The sequence below is a fragment of the Myotis brandtii genome, unplaced genomic scaffold, assembly GCF_000412655.1.
Source record: "Myotis brandtii unplaced genomic scaffold, ASM41265v1 scaffold365, whole genome shotgun sequence".
In the NCBI taxonomy this organism is placed as follows: domain Eukaryota; kingdom Metazoa; phylum Chordata; class Mammalia; order Chiroptera; family Vespertilionidae; genus Myotis; species Myotis brandtii.
In genome coordinates, this window is record NW_005364031.1 from 684694 (window position 1) to 690817 (window position 6124).

The following is a 6124-nucleotide window of genomic DNA, read 5'->3' on the forward strand; positions in this document are numbered from 1 at the left end:
GTCTGATGGCCCTCACTCCAGTCTACCTTTTGAATAGCACTGTGCTAGTCAGTTCTGGACAGGAGGCAAAACAAGTGTTACCTTGACATGGTCTAGTCCACGGAGAGAGGCCTGTTGAGAGCCTCTAAGCGTCTAGTCTATGGGTTCAGACAATGGGAGGAGCCACACACTGCCCCTCCCAAGGTTCAGCTACTTCAGGGAGAGAATGATGGTGGAATGCAGAAAAGGGGAGGGCAGACAAGCCAGCCAGGGAGAGGGTACATAGGTACAAAACTCAAACTCCAGAACTCAAAGGAGGGCTTAACCATATGTCAGGTCACACAGCAGGGGAGGAGTGCAGGATCATACACACAGTGCTGTTCTGGGTGGGGTTGTCTGTGGTCTGTAATTTATAGGGATATAATAAACTCCATGCCTAAGACACAACAGCTCTGAACAACCACTACTAAAACGCAAAATATGTGTTTAAAGGAGAATTACCCACAACATGAGGTTTTCCTACATGGCTGGACCAGCAGGATTGCAAAATCCATCAATGTTATGGGCTAGAAAGGCAACCAGGGGGGACTTCTTAGAACTTTTAAAGGAAACATTTTGGATGAACCTCTTAGCCTTGTAAGACCGCTAGTTACATTTAACTAAAAGCACATGGCAGTAGGTGTCAGAGAGATACTCCATTGGAAGACTATATAAAATAAGTCCTATTTTTGGAAAAGGAAACTAACAATAGATAACCTGAAAGTGCCAGACAAGGGCTCATGCACCTTCTCATGCTTTTCTAAGCATTTAGCAATCAGATTTAGCCGTCAGCTGAACTGCTTTTATTTCAGGCAATATTTAATTTATGCAGATGATTCACTGCAATATTAAATCATTACAACATTCTGTAACAACAAAACAACAGCAAAAGGCTAGAAATACAGGAGGCTTACTTTGATCACTTGACTTAAAACTGCAACCTCTCCTCATCCCCAAACTGACACTCCTCTTACCTTGTTCTATTTTTTTTTCATAGCAATTATCACCTTCTAGCATACTATAATTTGCTTATTTATTTATTGCTTATTTTTTGTTTCCCTCCACTCTAATATAAGCTACCAGAGGGCAGGAATTTTTGTCCCCTTTGTTCACAGATGTATCTCATGTCTAGAAAAATGTGTGGTACACAGTAGGTGTGCAAAAATGATGGCTGAGTCAGAACAAGATGTGATGAGCTGTCAATACTATACACAAAGCACTACAAGGAATTTTTTTTTCAATAGAAATAACCAAAGTTAAAAAACAAAACATTCCAATTTAGAGGTCAGCAAGGGAAGTCTGCTATCAGAATCAGGTGATTCACTCCAAAGGTTCCAGGGGAACCGATCTCCCCGTAGGTGGGAGGCCAACCTGATGACCTGCTTCTACATATATTCGGGTGTGGGAAGGGAAAGTGAGGTAGATACCGAGCAGTGTGAAAAGATACTTCACAAGGGTTTGTCTTTGGTAGCCTTTTATATTAATACTTTTGTATAGCGCTCCCCCAGGCAAAAGAAACATGAAACGCTTTCATAGTATCTTTCTGACCCTAAGCTTGTAACAACCCTTGGAGGCAGTTAGGAGTGTTCTCTGAATCTCGGAGGTAAGTATGTTACTTGCCAGGGTGGTGGGCCAAGGTGACTCATCCCTGCCTTGGTTTAAGAAAGCAAGTACAAATTTAGTGCTTTCCCCCCATGGCATGGCCAAAGGTAACCCTCCCAAAGGTGGGGGACCTGGTTGCCCACCTCCTGTGGTTTCCTGCCAAAGTGCTGGGAGAGCAAGTGAGTAATGAGAGAACTCCGAGTCTCTGCTACCAAACAAGCAGGCATTCCGGGGAGTATGTATTTAAGACTCTGCGTTTCTTAGGTTATGCTGGAGGTCGGCGAAAAGGAAAGGCAGCAGACGCACAGCCTAGGTTTGCAGGGCGCACTCAAAGCTCTGCCCTAACAAAAAGATGTGTTCTTTGAATGGGAGGACATATTCACCAAGGATACATCTGGAAAGGGGTTCATATCCAACACTTATAAAGAACTTATACAATTCAACACCAAAAAAATAAACAATCCAATAAAAAATGTGCAAAGGACCTAAGTAAACACTTATCCACAGAGGACATATGATGGCCAATAGACATATGAAAAGATGTTCAAAATCACTAATGATCAGAGAAATTCAAATTAAAACCACAATGAGATATTACCTCACACCTGTCAGAATGGCTGTCACCAATAAATCAACAAACCAGTGCTGGCGAGGATGTGGAGACATGGGAACCCTCAGGTGCTGTTGGTGGTACTGCAGATGGAGGCAGCCACGGTGAAAAGCAGTATAGAGTTTCCTCAAAAAATTAAAAATGGAACTGCCTTATGACCCAGCAGTTCCATGTCTGGAAATACATCCAAAGCAACCCGAAACACTAATTCGAAAGACTATGTGCACCCCTATGTTCATTGCAGCATTATTTACAATAGCCATGATTTGTAAGCAGCCCATCAGTAGATGAGTGGATAAAAAAGCTGTGGTAGATTTACACAATGGAATACTACATAGCCATAAAAAAAGAAGGAAATCTTGCCACTTGCAACAGCATGCATGCACCTGGAAAGCATTATGCTAAATGAAATAAGCCAGTCAGACAAATACACGGACCATATGATTTCACTTATATGTGGAATCTAATGACCAAAATAAGCTAACAAAAAATAGAAACAGACACATAGATAGAGAACAGACTGACAGCTGTCAGAGAAGAGGGGCATTGCAGGGCTGGGTGAAAGAGGTGAAGGGATTAAGCAAAAAAACCCAACCAAACAAAAAAGCCCGCCTAAACACAGACAACAATATGGCTATTACCAGAGGGAAAGGGGGGTGGGGGAGAAAGAAGAATATAAAGGGGGGATAAATAGTGATAGAAGGAGACTTGACTTGCGGTGGTGAACACCCAATACAGTATATAGATGATGTATTATACAATTGTACACCTGAAACCTACTTAGTTTTTTAGCCTATGTCACCCCAATAAATTCAATAAAAAATACATTTAAAAAGAAAGAAAAAACAAACAAAACTCTCCTGTGCAGAAACTGTTCGACAACATTGGGGAAGGAGGGACCTAAAATGCAACTCACCAAAACCCAGAAAGGCATGGAAAGCATGGAATGGGCAGGTCTTGAGAATCTCATCTCCACACAAAGAGAAACTGTGCGTATCCAGAGAGAAGAGATGGTACGGTAGCTGGGGAGAATTAACAACCAAAGGGGATGAATCAGCTCAGCGTCTGAAAACACCTACAGGTTCTGTTGAACCTGCCCGCACTCTTCTACAGCTTCAAGCTCACAAACAGGAAATTGCCGGCTATGACAACTTGACTCTCAACCTCCTGAGAGAAGAGCTTGCCCCAAAAAGTTGTGAACACAGTGGGGAGCCAAAGGGTGAGAGGTAAAGAATGTGAGTTCAAGTTCAGGGTATGTGGCATTTAATGGAAGGAAACAATTTTCAAACATATAGGAATTATTTTGGATATCAGCACTGGGCTCAATACTGGCCAACACCTTCACTAATAGCCCAATACTTCATAGAAATGAAGAGAAATAAAACTGAATTACCAAGGGACTTGTGAAGACCTGAGATGAACTTGTTCACTGATTCATGTGGTCATTCACTCATGACATTCTGTATCAGGATATTTTCAGAAACAGAAGACTCTTCATTGGCCAAGACAAATAAGAAGATTTATTGTCTCACACAAAGAGTTGCCTAGAGGTAGCATTGTCCCAGGATGGGTTTAAATGAGCAGCTCAACAACATCATTAAGGACCCAGGTTCTCTCCATCTTTGCATCTATTTTGATTTGATTGGACCAACCAAATATCCACCTCCTGGGTCAGGGACTGGGCTGGAACCAGCTGCACTAGAGCAGCTGGAGGCCAGTAAATACTTCAACCAACTCAGGGTGTGCTGGGAAGAAAGGGGCTCATGGCCAATGGAAGGGCTGCCAGAGACAGCTGTAGACGGTCCTTCAACAAGTGTCACTGTGCACCTGCTGTGTGTCCATTCCCATGCTGCTCACTAGAAACACCAAGATAAGGAGCTGCTCGCCTAGAGAAGCTTAGAGGATAATGGGGGAGAGAGACATTTATGAAATAACCATGCAAACAAAGATAAGCGTGAAACTGTAATAAATGCTATCCTTTAAAGGCACACCGTGCTGTGAGAGCACAGTAAAGGAGCCTTAGGTTAGATTGTGGGGGTGGGGGGTAGGAAAGGTGTTCCTGGAGAAGGGACACTGGAGCTACTGCAATGGGGGGCAGAGAAGCATTTCAGACAGAGGGAGCACATGGAGGGGCCAAGTGGAAAGAGGGACTGTAACACATTCAAACACTGTCCCCAGACAGAGCGCGGGGGGCGAGTTTGGAGCAAGATGAAGCTGAAGAGGTACATAGGAGCCAGACCACATGAGCTGTACTACATAATGGAAGAAAATATTAACAAATATTTTTTAAAACTTTAAAAATCTTAGACCTTTAGTTCACATCGTTTGACACAAAACAGAGCTCTAAAGCGTCTTCGTGCACAGATGCTCTGAGCATATTAAATGGCCAATGCGTCCATGTCCTTTCAAAGGGAATACTTCCAGTTGCTTCACTTAGAGTCCCACGGAAAGAAAGGCCAGACCATGGGGGTGGGGAGGCAAGGCATGGATATGCCTGGAGCCTGGGCTGAGCCATGAAGCCACATAGTGGTAACTGACCCGGGCAGGAAGGAAATAAGTAAAGAGGCCTAGATGGTTAGTAGCAAGATGTGAGAGGTTGAGCAGGGGCTGCAGGAAGACCCGGGAGCATATGAATGAAGGGGCTCTGCTGAGGGGCAATCTTACCTCCCTCCCATACCTTCAGGGGAAACTCTAGCGTTTACGTTCTTCCTGTGTTCGGGGGAGGTAACAAGAGTGAGATTGCAGACTCAGTTTACCTCTGTGCTTTTTGGGGATGTGCTTGCTTGCTTAGCAAGAGATTACACAAAATTTATTTAAGATAAAGTGGCACAGAGTCCTCTCTCAGCAAATGAAAAAATACACTTTGGGAATAAACAACACTACCACTTCTTCATGGGGCTGAAAAATATTACCTCTTACTCTGGTTTCTTATCACTATAAGCTAACTCATAATCTCTCAATAGCTGAGTATAAATGGTCTAATTAACCATCCTGTGCCCTTCAAATGCTTAAGCATTTCCATGGTGACTAACCATGCATTTCTTCTACCACATGGATGAGCATGTAACTAAATGAGCTCTCATCTTCCAAAGCAGGCATTTAAAGTGTGACAACATCATCTCTGAGAAGCTTGGCCCTTTTGAATGAGATAACTAATTACCGGGTGAAAAGGCAGTCTTTTCCCCACTGGGAAATCAACTATGTGGTGTAGTGGAATGAAAGGCATGGACCATGGCGAATCAGGTCTGCAAAAACAGTAAACAAAACAAGCCACAGAACAATTAACACACAGGGGTGAAGCAAAACAGCACCAGCTGCACAATTGATATGATTTTAAGAAAACTGAATCTGTGTTTCAGGGAGAAAGGGAGAGTCAAATACACACAAACATATACATTTGTGTCCTTTCAAAGTGAATACTTCCAGTTGCTCCACTTAGAGTCCCATATATATATGAAACAAAACATCCTGCAAGCAAAATAAGACCACTAAGAGCAAAGTAAAACTCATATACACAGACCCCACAGACTATACAAATTACTTCGTCTAAATTATCCTACAAAATTAGTAAGTGGTCCTTCTACATATATTTTATCACTCAGGAATACATCCCATGTGTCTTCTAGAATCCCAACTGCCAACAAACACACAGCGTTGAACCATGGAGATGGTCCTCCTTTTGAAATAGGGACATAACCTATTTCCTCTAGATCAGGTGTAGCTGGTAACGGAGAGCCCACAGATTCTATAGTAACACCGAGAAAAGGAAATGGATGATGAAAACAGTTAATTCAACAAGCTAGTGACATGATTATATACAAAACTAGGGAGACGAGAGAGGCCGAAAACACACACACACAGTACCCACTATGTTCCTTTTTAATTTAATCAAAC

The 6124-nt window shown here is 42.7% G+C and overlaps 1 protein-coding gene across 6 annotated transcripts in view; it reads right to left on the reverse strand.

The window, feature by feature from the left end:
- BACH2 (BTB and CNC homology 1, basic leucine zipper transcription factor 2) overlaps window positions 1-6124 on the reverse strand; it is a 335186-nt gene that overhangs the window by 199782 nt on the left and 129280 nt on the right. The window contains exon 1 of one of the 6 annotated variants that reach the window (XM_014544481.1): window positions 3147-3466. The exons of the other annotated variants lie outside the window; for them this stretch is intronic. The gene's annotated coding sequence lies outside the window, so the exon portion shown is untranslated. Of the gene's footprint in view, window positions 1-3146; window positions 3467-6124 lie in introns of those variants that run through there. 6 annotated transcript variants of the gene reach the window in all.